The 19,584-nt window shown below is 46.7% G+C and overlaps 1 protein-coding gene across 5 annotated transcripts in view; it reads right to left on the bottom strand.

The window, feature by feature from the left end:
* The window catches only part of LOC125447600 (sphingosine 1-phosphate receptor 2-like), an 84,133-nt gene that overhangs the window by 30,246 nt on the left and 34,303 nt on the right, over nucleotides 1–19,584 (bottom strand). The window contains exon 1 of one of the 5 annotated variants that reach the window (XM_048522148.2): nucleotides 8,412–9,120. The exons of 3 other annotated variants lie outside the window; for them this stretch is intronic. The gene's annotated coding sequence lies outside the window, so the exon portion shown is untranslated. Of the gene's footprint in view, nucleotides 1–7,587; nucleotides 7,660–8,411; nucleotides 9,121–19,584 lie in introns of those variants that run through there. One more of the 5 variants, XM_048522152.2, reaches the window with a different exon arrangement.

Genomic DNA, 19,584 nt, shown 5'->3' with positions numbered 1-19,584 from the left:
TATTACAGTGAGGGGTGTGGGGTATATCAGAGTGTTGCAATGAGGGATGTGGGGTATATCAGGGTTACTGTGAGGAGTGTGAGGTATATCAGAGCATTACAAGGAGGGGTGTGGGGTGTAACAGAGTGTTAATAGTGTGGGGTGTAATGGAGTGTTTCAGTGAAAGGTGTGGGGTATATCAGAATGTTACAGTGAGGGGTGTGGAGTATGTCGTTGTGTTACAGTGTGAGTCTGAAGTATATCATAGTGTTACCGTGTGGGGTGTATCATTGTGTTGCAGTGAATGATGTGGGATATATTGGAGTGTTACAGACGGGGTGTGGGATATATCAGTGTTACAGTATGAGCGTGAAGTATATCAGAGTGTTACAGTGAGGGGTGTGGGCTGTATCAGTGTTTTACAGTAAGGTGTGTGGGGTATATTAGAGTGTTGTAGTGAGGGATGTGGGGTAATATCAGAGAGTTAAAGTATGAGTGTGAAGTATATCAGAGTGTTACGGTTTAGAGCATATCAATGTGTTATAAGGAGGAGTGCTGGGTATATCTGAGTGTTATAGTGAGGGAGGTGGGATATATCGGTATGTTACAGTGAGGGGTGGGTATATATCAGTGAAAGTATGTGATATACAAAGAGTTACAGTGGCAGTTATCTGGTATATCAGAATATTACAATGCGGGATATTATTACAAGGGATGTAAGATGAAACAAAAAAGATGAACACAGAAAAATGTAGCCTGAATGAATCAGAAGAATTGGAAATGGAGCACAAGGAAATGGCAGAGCAATTAAACAACTATTTTAGTTCCGTTACCACAGAAGAAAGCAAATACAAATAACTTCCCAGAAATGGTAGGGGAACAAATTTTTCTTTAGAAAGGAGGAATTGAAGAAAATTAATATTACGATAAAAGTTGTGTTGGAGAAACTGATGAGATGGCAAGCTGGTAACTCTATGGCCTGATCATCTAAATCCCAGGGTACTAAAGGAGGAGGCCTTGGAAATAGTGGATACGTTGGCTTCTCGTCCACGAAAAGTTTGTACATTCTGTATTCCAGTCCAGCAGATTGGAGTGTGGGAAATGTAACCGCGCAGTTTGAAAGAGAAGAAAACTAGGAATTACAAAGCAGTGCCTAACATCAATAGTAGGTGAAATGCTGAGGTCTAGTCTAAAGGTTACAATAAAAGGACATTTAAAAATAACAAGGATATCACACAAAGTCAGAATGGTTTTATGAAAAGGAAATCATGTCTGACAAACCTACTGGAGTATTTTTGAGGAAGTAACTGTTAGAAAAGATGTGGAGAGCTTGTGGCTGGTGTGAGTTTTGGATTTTCAGAAAGCTTTTGATTAAAAGGTTAGTGTATGTGGTCAAAGCAGATGGGATTAATGGCAACATACTTGCTTTTCATTGAGAATTCGTTAGTAGAAAACAGAGATTAGGAATAAATCAGGTTTTTCTGGTCATTCGTGGTTTCTGAAGAAGGGTCTAGGCCCGAAATGTCAGCCTTCCTACTCCTCTGATGCTGCTTGTCCTGCTGTGTTCATCCAGCTCTACACCTTGTTATCTTAGGAATAAATGGATCAGTTTTGGGGTCTAAGGCAGTGACGAGTAAGGGACCTCAGGGATTAGTGTTTGGGCCCCAGCTGTTGATAATATATATCAAAGATTTGGATGAAGGATTGAAGTTTAAGGATGGCAAAAAAACCTGGTGGGAGTGTGAGTGGTGAGGAAGATGGAATGAAGCCCCAGTGAGATTTAGACAAGTTGAGTGAGTAGGAAATGCATGTAAGATGCAGTATAATGTGGATAAGTGTGCACTCATCCATTTTGGTAGGAAAGACAGAATGGCAGAGTATTATTTAAATAATGATGGACAATTCCTTCTTTCCAAAAGACACTCGCTCCCTTGCCACAGGCCAGTTAGCCTATCATCTATTGATATGAAAATGTTAGCGTCTCCTGTAGAGATGTAGTAGCAGAGCATTTAGAAATACATCCTATAATAAAGCAGAGGCAACATGGCTTCACGGATGGAAAGTAATGCCTTACAACTTTATTACAGTTCTTTGAGGAGATAACTCTAAGGATAGTTAAAGGGAAACTCATAGATGTAATAGATTTGGATTTCCAAAGGCTGTTCAAAAAGATACAGCATATAAGACTACTTAATAAGAAAGGAGCCCATGGTTCTGGATGTGTTACATTAGCATGGAGAGGGGATTGGCTAATAAATAAAAGATAAAGAGTTGAGTTTAAGGGGGGCATTTTCAGAATGGCAGCTTGTAACTAGAAGAGTACCACAGTGATCAGTCCTGCGGCCACGATTATTTACAATAAATATTGATGACTGGGATGAGGGAAGTGAAAGTACTATTACCAAATTTGCAGAAGACACAAAAACATGTTGGAAGGCAAATAGTGAGGATTAGACGACGAGCCAACAGAGGGGTATAGACAGGTTAAGTATGTAGCAGATGAAACACAGTGTGGAAACATGTCAGATTATGCACTCTGGCAGGAAGAATAGAGGAGTCAATTATTATTGAAATACAGAGAAAGCTACAGCACAAGAGTGATTTGGGGGTCCTCCTGCAGGAATCACAAAATACTAGCATTCAAAGTTCAGAAGGTAATATGAAAGGTAAAGGGACTGTTGGTCTTCATTTGGAATGTAGTGTAAAAATAGAGGAGTCTTGGAAACTATACAAGGCACAAGTCAGATTTCTTATGAAATGAAATTTATACTGGTATTGGAGGCAGTCCAGAAAAGGTTCACTGAGTTGATCCTGGCTATGGAGGGATTTGGTTACAAGGAGAAGCTGAGCAGGTTGGGCTTCTACACATTCAAGTTTAAAAGAATTAGAAGGAACATTATTGAAACACAGAATTGTTAGGGAACTTGACAAGATAGAGATGCTGAGAGATTGTTTCCCCCAGTGAGGGGTGTTGGGTGTATGAGGACCAGAGTAATCTCAGAGTAATGGGTCACCCATTTGAGACAGAACATAGAACATAGAAAAGTACAGCACAGTACAGGGCCTTCAGCCCACGATGTTGTGCCGTGGAATATTCCTAATCCAAAAATAAAATAACCTAACCTACATTCCCCTCAATTCACTGCTGTCCATGTGCATGTCCAGCAGTCGCTTAAATGTCACTAATGACTCCGCTTCCATGACTACCACTGGTAAACTATTCCATGCGCTCACAACTCTCTGGGTGAAGAACCTCCCTCTGACGTCTCCTCTATATCTTCCTCCTAACACCTTAAAACTATGACCCCTCGTGGCAGTCAGTCCTGCCCTGGGGAAAAGTCTTTGGCTATCGACTCTATCCATGCCTCTCATTACCTTGTACACCTGGATGGAAATGAGAAGGAAATTTCTTATCTCAGACCGAGTAGTTAAATTGCGGAATTCTTTAGCACGAACAGCTATCAAGCACTGAGTGAGACACATTTATAATTAGTAAAGGAATCAAGGAATGCCATGAAAGTAGATCTGAAAATGATCAGATCAGCTATCAGCATTTTGAATGACAAGAAGACTTTTTTGTCCAAATGGCCTATTCTCCTACATCTTATGGTCTTATGGGAATGCGAGGAAATCTTATTGAATGGCATAATGTTCTGACAGGATCAGAAAGACTGGAAGCGGCGATAATGTTTCCCATGGCTTGGGAAGGTCCAGGAGAAAAGGTCATGGTCTCAGGATATGGTAGGCCTTCTTGGACTCAGAATAGGATAAATTTCTTCACTTTAAGGTTGGTGAATCTGTGGAATTCTCTACCACACAAGGCTGTGGAGGCCACATCAGTGAATATAATTAAGAAAGAAGAGATAGTTTTAATAAGCTAGATGTCAAGAAGTATGGTGAGACAGCAGGAGTATTCTGTAAAACTACAGGATCAACAATGATGATACTGAATGGCTGGACAGGCTCACTGGGCCAAACGTCCTAAACCTGTGCCTACTTTATCAGTTTCTACTCATTGAGGGGTGTGGGGTATAAAACAGTGTTTACAGTGAGGGATGTTGGGTATATCACAGTGTTTACAGTGAGGGGTGTGGGGTATATCAGTGTGTTACAGTGAGGGATGTTGGGTATGTCACAGTGTTTACAGTAAGGGATGTAGGGTATATCAGTGTGTCACAGTGAGGGGTGTGGAGTGTATCAGTGTGTTACAGTGAGGGGTGTGGGGTGTATCGGTGTGTTACAGTGAGGGGTGTGGAGTGTATCAGTGTGTTACAGTGAGGGGTGTGGAGTGTATCAGAGTGTTACAGTGAGGGGTGTGGAGTACATCAGACTGTTTACTGTGAGGGGCGTGGGATGTATCAGAGTGTTTACAGAGAGGTGTGCGGGGTACATCAGAGTGTTACAGTGAGGTGTGTGAGGTATATTGGAGGATTACCATGAGTGTTGTTGGGTAAAGCAAAGTGTTACAGTGAGTGTTGTTGGGTAAAGCAGAGTGTTTACAATGACGTGTGTGGGGTATATCAGTGTGTTACAGTGAGGGGCGTTGGGTGTATTGGTGTTTTACAGTGCGGGGTATGGGGTATATCAGAGTGTTTACAGTGAGGGGTGTGGGGTATATCGGTGTGTTACAGTGTGAGGTGTGCGTATATCAGAGTGTTTACAGTGAGGGGTATGGGGTATATCAGAGTGTTTACAGTGAGGGGTATGAGGTATATCAGAGTGTTTACAGTGAGGGGTGTGGGGTATATCAGAGTGTTTACAGTGAGGGGTGTTGGGCATATCGGTGTGTTACAGTGTGAGGTGTGCGTATACCAGAGTGTTTACAGTGAGGGGTGTGGGATATATCAGAGAGTTTACAGTGAGGCTGTTGGGGTATATCAGAGTGTTTCCAGAGAAGGGTGTGCGGTTTATCAGAGTGTTTACAATGAGGGGAGTGGGATATATCAGAGTGTTACACTGTGGGGTGTGGAGTATATCAGAGGATTACAGTGAGGGGTGTTGGTTATATCAGTGTTTTACAGTGAGGGATGTGGGATGTATCAGAATGTTTGTAGTGAGGGATGTAGGATATGTCAGAATGTTTGCAGTGAGGGATGCAGGATATGTCAGAATGTTTGCAGTGAGTGATGTGGGATATATCAGTGTGTTTACAGTGGGGGGTGTGGGGTATATCAGAGTGTTACAGAGAAGGGTGTGGGTTATATCAGAGGATGACAGTGAGGGGTATCGAACACATCAGAGTGTTACAGTGAGAAGTGTGGACTTATCAGAGTGTTTACAGTGAGTGATGTGAGGTATATCGGTGTGTTACAGTGAGGGGTGTGGAGTATATCAGTGTGTTACAGTGAAGGCTGTGAGATATATCAGTGTGTTACAGTGAGGGTTGTGAGATACAAAAGTGTCTTACAGTTAGAGCTGTGTATTAAATGACGGTTACAGTGAGGAGTATTGAATATGTCAGGTTTAAATGAGGACTGTGTAATAGATCAGTGTTATACTGAGGATTGTAGAATATATCAGTGTTACAGTGAGCGGTTTGGGTTAGATCAGACTATTGCAGTGAGAGGTGTGTAATGGATTCGAGTGTTAGAGGATGTGGCGTATATCAGAGTGTTACAATGAGTGGTCTGTTAAATCAGGTTACAGACTGTAATATTGGGTACTGTGCTATATTCTGTAACCCTTGTCTTAGTGTGAGATATCAAGCTGAAATTTTAATGAAATCTCTCAAATTGACAAGGTGTCCATGAAGGAATGGTGGATATGCATTGCATTGCGATTGCTGTCTCAGATGCCAGTAGTAACCTCACACTGTAGCAGGCAGATGGGTAATATGCTAAACTGACAGCCCCTCTATTTTTATGTTCCAGTGCCAGTAATGGGCTGTGACACACCATAAGGTCAAGAATGATTTGAAACATTCATGTCTGAGATGTGTATCAGTTACCACACTCTTAGCCCCAGTCATCATGGTAACTTGGAATTGTGTGCAGGAAGGCACATTGTGACTAAGCAGATGGATGATGGTCATGATGAATGGTACAGACCTTCCAACACACAAACAACTCATGACTTTCCAATGGCCTGTGCCAATCAGAATGCTCCACTCAAGGCTTCTGTATCCTTACTTCACCTCATCCTATCTGTTTACCCGTCTATTCCTTTCTCTCTCAACTGCTGATTCAGCTTGCCCTTAAAAATGTCTTTGCTTTTCATCTCCCCTCCCCATGGGAGTGAGTTCCACGTTTGGGTAAAGAGATTTCTCCTAAATTCCTGATGGACTTATTTGTGAATGTTTCTTTACAAGTGTGTGTTACCAAGCACTCGCACTCTTAAGTCTGACCACAGCCATTTTATAAAATCTGCAGAAAAGAACCTATTAACGGAAAACTAGTGACACTAAATAAACAAGACGACCAAATGAGCACAGCATCTTAATGAAATATTAAGAACTGTTGTTGTCGTAAATCCGAAACAAAAACAGATGTAGCTGGAGAAACTGAGCAGCTTTGGCAGAATCTGTGAAGAGAAAGCAGAGTTGACGTCTCAAATCCAATGACCCTCAGTTCTGAAGAAGGGCCACTGGATCCGAAATGTTGGCTCTGCTTTCTCTCCACAGATGATGCCAGATTTACAGAGTTTTTCCAGTTATTTATGTTTTTGAGCACAGCACATTACTTAATAGTGATGCTTTCCACAGGTGAGCAGCCTGCTGACACCTTCTCGGTTCACAAGGTATAAAAGAAACGCTACCTTGGGTAAGTACCCAAGAGGTGTTCACATCATTGGAACAAGACCTCTAAAGTCAGTAGGTTAGGAAGGGGCAAGGCTCACATTCTGAAGCAGGGTAAGGACAGATTCAGCTCGGATACCAATACACGGTCTTCCTGCAGCCTACACTGACCTGTCATTTGGTGCAGGGAATGCTGAATTCCTACATGTTGGGGAGTGAGAAAGACTTGTAGCGCAAAAGTACTGTTCTTTCAGACTTGTCTAACTGGTACTTATCTAATGGCTAAAAACCCCAGCAACTGCCTCTTCCAATTCTCTTCCGCCCCCCCCCCCCCATTCAATCACAGAATTGCCCACTGGGCAATTAAGAGTCAACCACATTGCTGTGGGTCTGGAGTCACAGGTGATCTAGAGCAGGTAAGCATGGTAATTTCCTTCCCAAAACCGTATTCGTGAAGTTTTTCCCCTGACAGTGGAGTCACAGTAATCATTACATTCTTAGCGGGATTCGATCCGGGTCCCAGGAATGTACTCTAGTTTAACAGCCCGGTGAGAATACTACTAGGCCATCGCCTCCCCAGGATAATTAATCCCAGTACACCGATGAACAAATTTGCCTTCCCTGCCAGTCCATTTGCAGACTCCTGTATTCGGAGGGAGCAGTGTTGGTGCTAGACAGTTCAGGTTTTTCCAGATCCTTTCTAAGATGGTTTCTCGCGCTGAGCTCCATCGGCTCACATTGCCACAACACACTGGCTTCATGGTTCATACACTCTCCGTTTTCCGTTTCAAATACGGCCCACTCCCTCCGCCTGTAATGCAGCACAGTCTCTGACCTATCCTCTCCATTTCCCTGTATACCGCCGTTAACCCTACCTCCTTCTCATTCTCCATCGACATCTCTCACCAACTTCAAAACCTCCTCCACCTGGATCTCGGAACTTGTTAACACAGCCATTCTGAAACAGCTTGGCACTATTTCTGAGGTACCCAGCCTGCACGGAACTAACATTTTCAACAACAACTTGCATTCATATAGCACATTTACTGTAACAAAACCTTGTGTTGTGCTTCACGGGAGATTTACCAGCGTTAGTTACAAAGAGATAGGATTGACACCCCGAGGGAACGGGTAACCAGGAGACCTAACAGAGTGTGATAGAGGGAGGGAGGGAGGGAGGGGATCCGTGAGGTTGGGGCATCGGATCTTCTGTCGAGACTAGATCTTTCTATTGTCCTTTCTGTCAGATCTGAGCCTCCCATTGGCCCCTGGCTCGTGTCGCTCGGCTCAGTCTCAGCTCCCTCTGTGTTTCGCTCCTACCACCGGGCCACTCGCAGCCCGCTTCTCCCCACCTCGGAATGCGGTTAAAGTCTCGCTCCCAGTCCTGCTTTACCCGAACTAACGGCAAGGAATTCCAGGCTGAAAGTCAGAACTCGTTCATGACAGACTCAACTAAAAATCAAAACACGCTTCATTCCAGATCAGCCTAAATTTGAATAAAACAGGGTGGGGTGAAAACCAGTTTTATCAATGTTACAAAGCCGTTAAATCAGTCAGTCTCAGTGGCAGATTTCGGAAACGATATGGCATTAACCTGGCTTTCTAACAAAGTAACGGCGGGATCAGCTAGAATCTACAGCCACTTCCCAAACAGAGAGACACTCACAAAAGTGGCAGAGAACGAGCAGCAATTCCTTACCGTGTTACTATTGCCGACGCCTCACTCAGACAGTGTGTTCAGATTCACATCGAGATCCTCAGTGCGGCCAAGCCTTCACCGCCCACACTCCCTCCCCCAGCCCCTCTGCTTTGTGTCCGCTTCGCTGGTGCTTTCCTTCAGGCAGGAGGGCACTTGGTTTATTGAGCTCCTTTCTTTCTCCCTCTCCCCCTCCCTCCTTGTACACGTCTGCCCGTCTTCGTCTGTGTGTGTGTCCCTCTTTGTCTGTCTGTGTCTGTCCCTCACCCTTTCCCCCTGTTTCACACTGTGTCCTTCTGTGTCCCTCTGTGTCTCTCTCTCTGTTTCAGTGTGTGTCCCTCTGTGTCTCTCTCTCCCTCTGTTTCAGTGTGAGTCTCTCTCTGTTTCACAGTGTGTCTCTCTGTGACTCTCTCTGTTTCAGTGTGTCCCTCTGTATGTCTCTCTCGCTGTTTCAGTGTCTCTCTCTCTCTGTTTCAATGTGTGTCCCTCTGTGTGTGTTTCTCTCCCTCTCTCACACACACCCACAGTTTCAGCGTGTGACCCTCTCTATCTCTTTGTGCCTAGCTGAGGGCTCTGTCAATGCTGCTTCACATGAACAGTTCATCGGGGAAAGTCCACAGTTATTCCTCAGAGTCTGCTTTGGATGTGTACAGCGCCTGGTTGTCTGACATCAAATACCTTATTTCCTTTTGTAACAACGCAGCCATTAAAACTGCCCTGGTAATACCCAGTGCCCCTGCCATCCCAACCACAGACTCCCCCTGCCATCCCCTTCCCCTTTTCACCCCTTAACTATGCTTCCTATCGCCTCTCCCCCTCATTTCATCTCCCCCTCTCTTTCCTTCTCCCCACTCACTCACTCCTCTGCCTTTCCCCTCTCCCATTCCCCATCACCCGTCCCTTTCTCCTCCTCACCACCCCCTGCTCCCTCCCTTTTACCTACTCTCCTTCTCCTCCCTTCTTTCTCCCACCCTTACCCCTCACGTCCACCATCCCTCCCCCTCACCTTCCTCTCCAACACCCTCCTCTCTCCTCCCCTCTCCTCCCCACCCCTCCTACCCCACCTCTTCCCTTCCCTCCCCACACCCCCCGTCCGCTCCCCTCCCTATCCCTTCCCTCCCCCCCGGCCTCTCGACCCCTTCCCTACCCTTTTCCTCTCCTCCCCTTCCCTTCCCTCTCCTCCACTCCCCTCCCTCCCCTCCCCCTCAACCCCTTCCCTACCCCTCCCAACCCCTTCCCTACCCCTCCCCACTACACCTGCCCCACCTCACCCTCCCCTCCCCTCTCAACCCCTTCCCTAGCCCTCCCCACCTCTCACCATCCCACCCCACTCCACCTCTCTCTACCCCACCCCACCGCACCCCTCTCCTCCCCACCTCAAGCCCCTCCTCTCCCTTCTCCACCTCCCCACACTCCTCCCCACACACTTCCCTACACTCTTCCCCAACCCTTCCCACCCCTCACCACTCACACCCCACCTCTCCACTCCTGTTCTCCTCCCCCACTCCCCACCCCCCATTCCACAATCCCCACCCCCACACCCTTTCCTCCCCTCCCCTCCCCGCCTTGCCCATCCCCACCTCTCCCTTCTCCTCCCAGCCTCTCCCCTCCCCACCTCTTCTCTTCCCTCCGTTCCTCTCCCTGCCTTGCTTCTGTCCTCCCCACCCCTCCACACCTCTTGCCTACCCTCCCAACCTCTCCCCTCTCTGTCTCTTCTCCTCTCCATCTCACCTATCCTCTCCCCACCCCTCCCAACCTCTTACCTACCCTCCACTCCCTACCCAACCTTTTCCTCCCCTCCACTCTCCCACCCACCCCTCTCCACCCCTCCCCTCTCCACCCTCCCCACCTCTTCCCACCCCTCTCCACCCCTCCCCTCTCCACCCTCCCCACCTCTTCCCACCCCTCCCACCTCTCCCCTCTCCTCCTTTTCCCCTCTCTGCTCCCCACCCCGCCTTTCCCTTCCCCTCCCCAACCTACCTGTGCTCTCCCCTCCCTCCCCTACCCCTCCCCACCCCTCCAACCCCTCCCCTCCACTCCCCTCCCCACTCTTCCCTCCACTCCCCTCCCCACTCTTCCCTCCACTCCCCCTCCTTTCACACCTCGCCCCCCCCCCCCCACACCTCTGCCCACCCTCACCTTCTTTCCCCTCCCCTCCCACACCCTTCCGGCCCCACTTTCCCCCCTCACCTCCCACTTTCCCCCCTCACTCCCCACTTTTCCCCACTCCACCCCACTTCTCTCCCTACTCCCCACATCTACCTCCTCTCTTCTCCCTCCCTCCCCCGACTTCTCCCACCCACTCCTCCCCCCGCTGCACTTCTCCCCTCTCCACACTTCTTCCCTCCACTTGCCTCCTCCCTATTTCTCCCTCCTCCCTACTACCACCACTTCTCCCCATCCCCACTTCTCCCCCTCCCCACCCTATGCCCCTCATCACTTCTCCTCCCTCCCCACTTATACCCCCCTCCATCCCCCTCCCCACCTTACCCAATTACCCCTCCCCTCTCTTCCCCTCCTCTCCTCCCTCTCCACCTCACCCCTCCCCACCTTTCCTTTCCCCTCCCCACCTCTCCCCTCCACTCCCCACCTCTTCCGTCCCCACCTCTGCCCTTCCCACCCCACCTATCCCATACCCTCTCCTGCCCTTCACCTTCTCTCCCATCTTCATCCCCTTGCCCTTCCATCATCCTGTTCCTCCATTCCGCTCGCTACCTTTCCTTAGTCTGTCCTCCTAACTTACTGCTCTCCCCACCCCAATACCTCTCTCCTCCTCCTCTTCCCTTACTCCTCCCCAACCTTCTCCCTCTTCCTGCTCCTTCCTTTTTTCTCTCTCCAACCCCTTCCCTAACCCAGTCAACGTGGTTGTTGACTGACTTATTTCCCATCTGTCATGTTTCAGTTGCAGAGTTTGAAAGCATGCCCGGTAGAGAGATTTTTAACAATGTGCACTGCAAATCTCTCTCCCTGACACTTCAAATGAGATGTAGGAGCAGAAATAGGCCATCGAGTCTGCTGTGAATCATGGCTGATTTAATATTCCTCAAACCTTCTAGCCTCTGGATGGAATCATACTGTACAAAAAGAGTGCTTTTGCCCATCAAGTTTGTATCACCAAAAGAACACTCCTGCCCTCACTAGGCCCACTTCCCCACACTGGGCCCCCAGCCTTGAATGTTGGAACACTTCAAGTGTCTGTCCAAGTACTCTTTAAAGCTTGTGAGGTTACCTGCTTCAACTACCCTCCAAGACAGCATATGCCCAAACCCCATCAACATCTGAGTGCAAAAACTGTTCCTCAAATCCCATCCAATCCTGCTGCTTTTCACCTTAAAACTGTGTCCCCTTTTTATTGACCCTTCAGCTAAGGAGAACAGCTGCTTTCTATGAACTCTGTTCATGCTGTTCATGAACTTTATACACCTCAATCAAATTCCTGCTCAGCCTTCTCTGTTCCAAAGAAAACAACCCGAGCTTACTCAGCCTCCCTTCATAACTAACCTGCTCTATGCCAGGTGACAACAAAATGTGAGGCTGGATGAACACAGCAGGCCAAGCAGTATCTCAGGAGCACAAAAGCTGACGTTTCGGGCCTAGACCCTTCGTAAGCTCTCTGACAAAGGGTCTAGGCCCGAAACGTCAGCTTTTGTGCTCCTGAGATGCTGCTTGGCCTGCTGTGTTCATCCAGCCTCACATTTTGTTGTCTTGGATTCTCCAGCATCTGCAGTTCCCATTATCTCTGATCTCTATGCCAGGTGACATCCTGGTGATTCTCCTTAGATTTATTTAGAAATAAATAATGATTATAAAACATAATATTAATACTATATTACATTAACATGCAGAGTAATCTACCTGTACCCTTTTAAATTGAAAGCAAAGCTCCCATGACACTGTCTCCATCAAATTCCCCCAGGCCAGAGACTGCATGGGGTTAGACACAGAGTAAAGCTTCCTCTATTCTTTAAAACTGAAAGAAAAACTATCTCTGTTATTTTAAACTGAAAGTAAAGTGTCCTCTACACTGTCTCCATCGTACACTCCTGACTGGTACACAGCCAGTTAGGTACAAGGTTTTTTTAATACGTTTTGGAGATGTGGGCGTCACTGTCTGGGCCAGCTTTCATTGCCTGTCCCTATGTGGTAATGAGTTGCTTTCCTGAACTGGTACAGTTCATGTGCTGCAGGAAGGGAGTTTCAGGATTTTGACTCAGTAACAGTGAAGGAACGGTGCTATATTTCCAAGTCAGGATGATGTGTGGCTTGGAAGGGAACTTGCAGATGCTGTTGTTCTCATGTATCTGCTGCCTTTGTTCTTCAGGATGAAAGTGGTTCTCAGTTTGGAAGTGATGCTTAAGACATTTTAGTGACTTTCTGCAGTGCATCTTGCAGATAGTACACACTGCTGCTACTGAGTGTTGGTAGTGGAGGCAGTGGATGCTTGTGGATATGATGCCAATCAAATGGGCCATTTTATTCTCGATGGTATCAAGCTTCTTGAGTGTTGTTGGAGCTGCACTCATCTGGACAAGTGGGGAGTATTCCATCACACTCCTCACTTATGGATAGGCTTTAAGGAGTCAGGAGGTGAGTTACTCACTGCAGGATTCCTAGTCTCTGACCTGGTTTGTAGCCTACAATACTTATATGGCTGGTCCTGTTCAGTTTTTGGGCAATGGTAACCCCAGGAAGTTGATAGTGTAGGATTCAGTGATGGTAATGCCATTGAACATTAAGAGACTATGGTTATATTGTCTTTTCTAGAGATGGTGATAGCCTGACATTTAGTCATGCGAATGTTACTTCCCACTTTTAAACCCAACCCTGATATTGTCCAGATCTTGTTGCATTTGAACATGGACTGCTTCAGTATCTGAGGAGTTGCGAATGGGCCTGAACATTGTGCAATCATCAGTGGACATCGCCACTTCTGACCCTATGATGGAGGGAAGGTCATTGATGAAGCAGCTGAAGATGGTTGGGCTGAGGACACTATCCTGAGGAACTCCTGCAGAGATGTCCTGGAGTGAGATGACTGACGTCCAATTAGCACAGCCATTTTCCTTTATGTTAAGAATCTACCCAGCCATTGGAGAATTTTCCTCCTAATTCCCATTCCCAAGCCAGTTTAGTTCAGGCTCCTTGATGCCACAGTGAGTCGAATTCAGCCTTGATATCAAGGGCTATCACTCTCACCTCACCGCTGGAATTTAGCTCTTTTGTCCATGTTTGAACCAAGGCTGTAATGAGGTCAGGAGCTGAGTGGCCCTGGTGGAACCCAAACTGGGCGTCACTGAGCAGGTTATTGCTGATCAGGTGCTGCTTGATATCACTGTTACTGACACCTTCCATCACTTTACTGATGATCAAGAGTAAACTGATAGGGTGGTTATTGACTGGGTTGAACTTTTCCTGCATTTTGCATACAGTACATACTTGGGCAATTTTCCACATCGTCAGGTGGATGCCACTGTTGTAACTGTACTGGAACAGCTTGGTAATAGAGTGGCAAATTCTGGAGTACCAGCCTTCAGTGGTATTGTGGATTGTTGTCAAGGCCCACAGCCTTTGCAATCGGCAATGCCTCTGCTCGTTTCTTGGTGACCGAGTGAATCACATTGGCTGGAGAAGGGCACTTGTGATGCTGAAGACTTCTGAGGGAGTCTGAGATTAATCATCCACTCAGCATTTTAACTGCAAATTGTTGCAAATCTTTCAGCCTTATCTTTTGCATTGATGCATTGGGCTCTCCTACCATGAAAATGGTGATACTTGTGGATAAAGCTCTGTCTATACCTTTCCGATCAAACACTCTACACTGCCCTAAATGCTCACATTTGATGTACTGTAGCAGCTCCTTGATTCCTTTCAACTATATGGTCACTCCAAATTAGATTTTCAGTTTCATTTCAGTCTTGAACCAGATATATACTGTAAGCCTTTACTCACTTGGAAATAGACTAACAATATTGTTCCTTCACTCATGTGTGCCACTTTCAAACTACCAGACAGTGAAAACTTTCATCACGCCAGTTGAGTCAGGATTTGAACTCTTGACCCAGTCTTTTGCTTTTGTTGAATGACAAGTCAGAAACTAACCTTGGGCTTCAACACTGTTGGTTGGCGGGAGCCAGGTGGGAGCTGAAAATAATTGCATTAAGTTAACCCCTTCTATTCCTAATGCCATTCACCAGGTTGTATTTTTAACCTGCTGAGTTTAACTTACTAACAATATCTTCTCATCGAAATAATTAAAAGACGAACCACAGTAGACACAGCACTGATCCTTGTGGCACACCACTAGTCACAGGCCTCCAGTCTGAACAATAACTCTCTATTAACATCCTCTCTATAAGGTCTCCTACCTTACAGAGGTTTACAAAATCATGAGGACATATATATGAAGAGAAAAGGATTAGAGGGATTTGGGCCAACTGCAGGCAAATGGGACTAGTTCAGTTTAAGAAACCTGGTCAGCATGGATAAGTTGGGCTGAAGGGACTGTTTCCAAGTTGGATGACTCTATAACACCAACGGTCACGGATCTGTAGTCAGAAAAACACCCATCTGCTGCTATTTTGTCTTCTGTGACTAAGTTAGTTCTGTATCCAACTTACCAGCTCACTGCAGATTCCATGTGACTTCACCTTCTGTATCAGCCTGCCAATGAGGGACCATGTCAAAGACCTTGCTGAAGTTAAAGCATAGAACTCCTACAGAATGGAAAGGGGCCATCTGGCCCATTGAGTCTGCTCTGACCCTTGGGTGAGTACCCCATCCAGACCCAGCCCCCACCCTATCCCAATAACTGCACATTTCCCATGGCCAATCACCCTAACCTGAACATCCCTAGACACTATGGGGCAATTCATCATGACCAATCCACCTAACCTATGCATCTATGAGAGGAAACCAGAGCACCTGGTAGAAACCCACACAGACATGGGGCAAACATGCAAACTCCACACAGGCAGTCACCCAAAGCTGGAATTGAACCCAGGACACTGGCACTGTGAAGCAGCAGTGCTAACCACTGAGCTGCCATGCCATGTGTGTAAAATCCACTGCTCTGCTCTCATCAATCATCATTGTTACTTCTTAAACAAAGGAATATCATTAGCACTTCTCTAGTTCTCTGGGACCTCTCTTGTGACCAAAGAAGGCACAAAGATTTCACAGAAGGCCCCAGCAATTTTGTCTGTCACCGTCCTCAGCATTCTGACATAGATCCCATCATGTCCTGGATAGTTGTCTACCTTATTGCTTTTCAAAACATGCAGCACCATCTCCTTTGTTATATTTGACTACATATGAAACTCATTGAATAATTTGAAACCAGGAAAAGAATGGAGGCAGATTTTCTAACATATAAGTTTCATGCTGGACATACCCTAGAATATCAAGATACCCCTCTCTACTCTCACCATCCACCATGTCCTTTTCCTTTGTAAATTCCAATGCAAAGTTAAAGACTTCACCCACCTTCTCCAGGTCTGAGCATAAATTCCTTCCTTTGTCCTTGAGTGGGCCTACCCTTTCCCTAGCTTGGGACTTGCCTTAAATCTGTATGCCAACATCATTTCATGGCCCCTTTAGCCATTCTAACTCCTTGTTTAGGTCCTTTCCTGCTTCCTTTACATTCCTCAGGGATTCTATCTGAATTCAGTTTCCTAAAACTTACATGTACTTCCACTTTCGTTTTGACTGAGCTTACAATTTCTCTTGTTACCCAAGGTTCCTGCATCTTGCCATCTTTATCCTTCCCCACTTTCACAGAAATATGGTGGTCCGGAACTTCAATTATCTGGCCTTTGAAATGTTTCAATGTGATGGATATGGATTTATCCTCAAGCAGCTGCATCCAATCTGCATTCCTCTGTTCCTGCCTAATATTGTCATAGTTAGGGTTGCCCCCCATTTAGTACTTTAACCTGAGAACCACCCTTATCCTTATGCATCTTCTTGTTCAATTTGCTACCTGCCATCACCCCTACAACGCTCATTGGAATCACTGGTTAATCTCCTCATGGAGATAATGGGAACTGCAGATGCTGGAGAATTCCAAGATAACAAAATGTGAGGCTGGATGAACACAGCAGGCCAAGCAGCATCTCAGGAGCACAAAAGCTGACGTTTCAGGCCTAGACCCTTCATCAGAGAGGGGGATGGGGAGAGGGAACTGGAATAAATAGGGAGAGAGGGGGAGGCGGACCGAAGATGGAGAGTAAAGAAGATAGGTGGAGAGAGTATAGGTGGGGAGGTAGGGAGGGGATAGGTCAGTCCAGGGAAGACGGACAGGTCAAGGAGGTGGGATGAGGTTAGTAGGTAGCTGGGGGTGCGGCTTGGGGTGGGAGGAAGGGATGGGTGAGAGGAAGAACCGGTTAGGGAGGCAGAAACAGGTTGGACTGGTTTTGGGATGCAGTGGGTGGGGGGGAAGAGCTGGGCTGGTTGTGTGGTGCAGTGGGGGGAGGGGACGAACTGGGCTGGTTTAGGGATGCAGTAGGGGAAGGGGAGATTTTGAAACTGGTGAAGCCCACATTGATACCATTGGGCTGCAGGGTTCCCAGGCGGAATATGAGTTGCTGTTCCTGCAGTTGCAGTTGTTTGTTGCAAACTGAGCGGAGGTGTTCTGCAAAGCGGTCCCCAAGCCTCCGCTTGGTTTCCCCAATGTAGAGGAAGCCGCACCGGGACAGCCCACCGACTCCCACAGCTACCTAGAATACACCTCCTCCCACCCACCCTCCTGCAAAAATTCCATCCCCTATTCCCAATTCCTCTGCCTCCACCGCATCTGCTCCCACGATAAGACATTCCACTCCCGCACATTCCAGATGTCCAAGTTCTTTAAGGACCGCAACTTTCCCCCCACAGTGATCGAGAACGCCCTTGACCGCGTCTCCCGTATTTCCCGCAACACATCCCTCACACCCCGCCCCCGCCACAACCGCCCTAAGAGGATCCCCCTCGTTCTCACACACCACCCTACCAACCTCCGGATACAACGCATCATCCTCCGACACTTCCGCCATTTACAATCCGACCCCACCACCCAAGACATTTTTCCATCCCCTCCCCTGTCTGCTTTCCGGAGAGACCACTCTCTCCGTGACTCCCTTGTTCGCTCCACACTGCCCTCCAACCCCACCACACCCGGCACCTTCCCCTGCAACCGCAGGAAATGCTACACTTGTCCCCACACCTCCTCCCTCACCCCTATCCCAGGCCCCAAGATGACATCTCCCCCCACTGCACCACACAACCAAGATGGCACCAGTGGTAATAACATCCCTGAACAGGTTGCTTAGAAAACTAGGTTAAATAGAAAAAAATAGAAAAAAATTATTTTAATCATAAAGCTGACCCAGGGATGTGTCTGCAGAACTGTCTGTCCCAGACTGGGATGGGCCTGTGTGTGTCACAAGTAGTGTCTCTACTGTGATATTGAACAATAAACAATGTTCCTTTCCAACCGGGTTTCCTGAGTTATTACATGACCTCCCTCTCTGTAGCCTCACACTCTATAACCCTGGCTGTGTGGTGGTAGCAGGAAGTCTGTTTTCAATTTAAAATTCCTGTTAACATTGGCAAGTCCAGCATGAAACTTATATGTTAGAAAATCTGCCCCCATTCTTTTCCTGGTTTCAAATTATTAAATGAGTTTCATATGTAGTCAAATCAATTTCACAAGTCCCAACCCTAGAAGAGCATGGTGGGTCCCAGATTGATTACTATTAGGTTTTTTAGCTGCTTCACCAATGAGTTTCCCTCCATCATACAGTCAGACGTTGGGCTGTTCATTGGTGATTGTCCCCAAGACAATAGCTGTTCAAGAAGGCAGCTCACCACCACCTTCTCTAGGGGAACTAGTGATGTGCAATAAATGCTGGCCCAGCCACTGACAGCCACATCCAGTGATGAATCAAACAGAAAGACTGGTCTGTAAATTTCAAAAGCTCTTCAGGTGTTGTGAAGCCTCCCTAAATCAGAGCCAAAGCCTTGCCTCTGAATCTGACACCTATTATTTTAATTCAGCATTTATAGGACATGTTTGTTTTTTTATAAGATTAGGAATTGTAAGGGATTTAAATGCTGTAATGAAAGTGTTATTTTTAAACATAGCGACATCTAAAGGAGTCACTTAGAACTTTGTTTCATTTTACTGTGCTCTTAAGGTTTGTCCAAGGATGATACTATTTGAGTTGCGTAAAGGGTGTAAAAGCAAAAGGTGGTGAGATGGTGGCATGTGTTGACATGAGTTAGCATTGGAGCTGTAACAGACCATTGGCGGGTAGACGGGCACAAGATGAGATGGAGAGTACGAGGGGCCATGTGAGTTGGGAGCAAAATTGCCTTTAATTTTTCTTTCTTGTGGATCTCCGAGGCCCTTGCACAGCAGCAGTTTTCAGAAGTGCAGACAACGTGTTAGCATGATCGGCATGTGCTATGCTTCCCAGGGAACATTGGCTGAGTGCATGAGTTGGCTTGGATAGTGCCTGGGGCATGTGTGGGGGTGGTGGTGTAAGGCAGTGTGATTAGTAAGCATATAGGGCTGTGTTTTACATCAACGTAGGCATTTTAAACTTCTAGTCTCTGTGCCCAGCCGCTCCCTTGGCTGCCTCCACACCTTTTCAGCAGTCAGTGGGCTGGATTTCTATTGGCATTCCCCCTGGAACCCTCTGTGACCTGTACCTCCTAGAAGGACAATGACAGAAGGGAAAGGAGACTGATACCACCACCTACAAATTTGCCTCCAAAACACACGCTGCCCTGTCTTCAAAATATATCACCATTCCTACTCTGCCATTGGGTCAAAGGCCTGAAACTCTCTTCCTTAACAGCATTGTGGCTGTATCTACAGCACATGGACTGCAACCATTTAAGAACACAGCTCACCCACCCCTTCTCTAAAGGCAACTGGGGATGGAACCACAACCCATGATCAACTCTTTTAAAAAATTACTAATGTCTTTTTAACCAAATGTGCAACAAAATAATCACTGTTGTTTGAAGTATTGATGCAATCTTTTCTATTACATCAGAATTGTTAATTCCGCCAGACACTTTCCAACCACTCAGAAAGTCCCACAGGCGTGTTGAAGTACACCTGGATCTTAACTGCACATGAAGGTGTGCGGTAATAAATGTTGTGTGGGTCACAGAAACAGTGCAGAGCAAG

The sequence above is a fragment of the Stegostoma tigrinum genome, chromosome 35 (assembly GCF_030684315.1).
Source record: "Stegostoma tigrinum isolate sSteTig4 chromosome 35, sSteTig4.hap1, whole genome shotgun sequence".
Taxonomy (NCBI): domain Eukaryota; kingdom Metazoa; phylum Chordata; class Chondrichthyes; order Orectolobiformes; family Stegostomatidae; genus Stegostoma; species Stegostoma tigrinum.
Note: the sequence above shows the minus strand (reverse complement) of the source record. Positions and strands in the feature narration are given on the sequence as shown.